This window comes from Gavialis gangeticus, unplaced genomic scaffold (genome assembly GCF_001723915.1).
Source record: "Gavialis gangeticus isolate Ggan-Ray unplaced genomic scaffold, GavGan_comp1, whole genome shotgun sequence".
NCBI classification, from domain to species: domain Eukaryota; kingdom Metazoa; phylum Chordata; order Crocodylia; family Gavialidae; genus Gavialis; species Gavialis gangeticus.
Window position 1 is genome coordinate 4,631,136 of NW_017729014.1, and position 298 is coordinate 4,631,433.

Consider the following 298-nt stretch of genomic DNA (forward strand, 5'->3'; position numbering starts at 1 on the left):
CCCTTCTGACCCTAGAAACTATGAAACTATGAAAAACATTAGTATTGACACATTCTTACTAGCATTCATGTGACTTATCCTAGTATAGTTACTCTGTTTCCTAAATGGGAATATTTATAATGTTATAAAGCAGTGGTGATTAATCTTTTTGCCTGGTAGGCTGGATGGGCAGTACCCAGTCTGTCCATGGGCTAGATCTGGCTGGTAACCCCTATCCAGTGGCCTGGTTGGATACGGCTGGGCCCCATTCCACCTATGTGGAGGGTGTGGGGGCCAACAGGCATCCTAGCCCTGATTC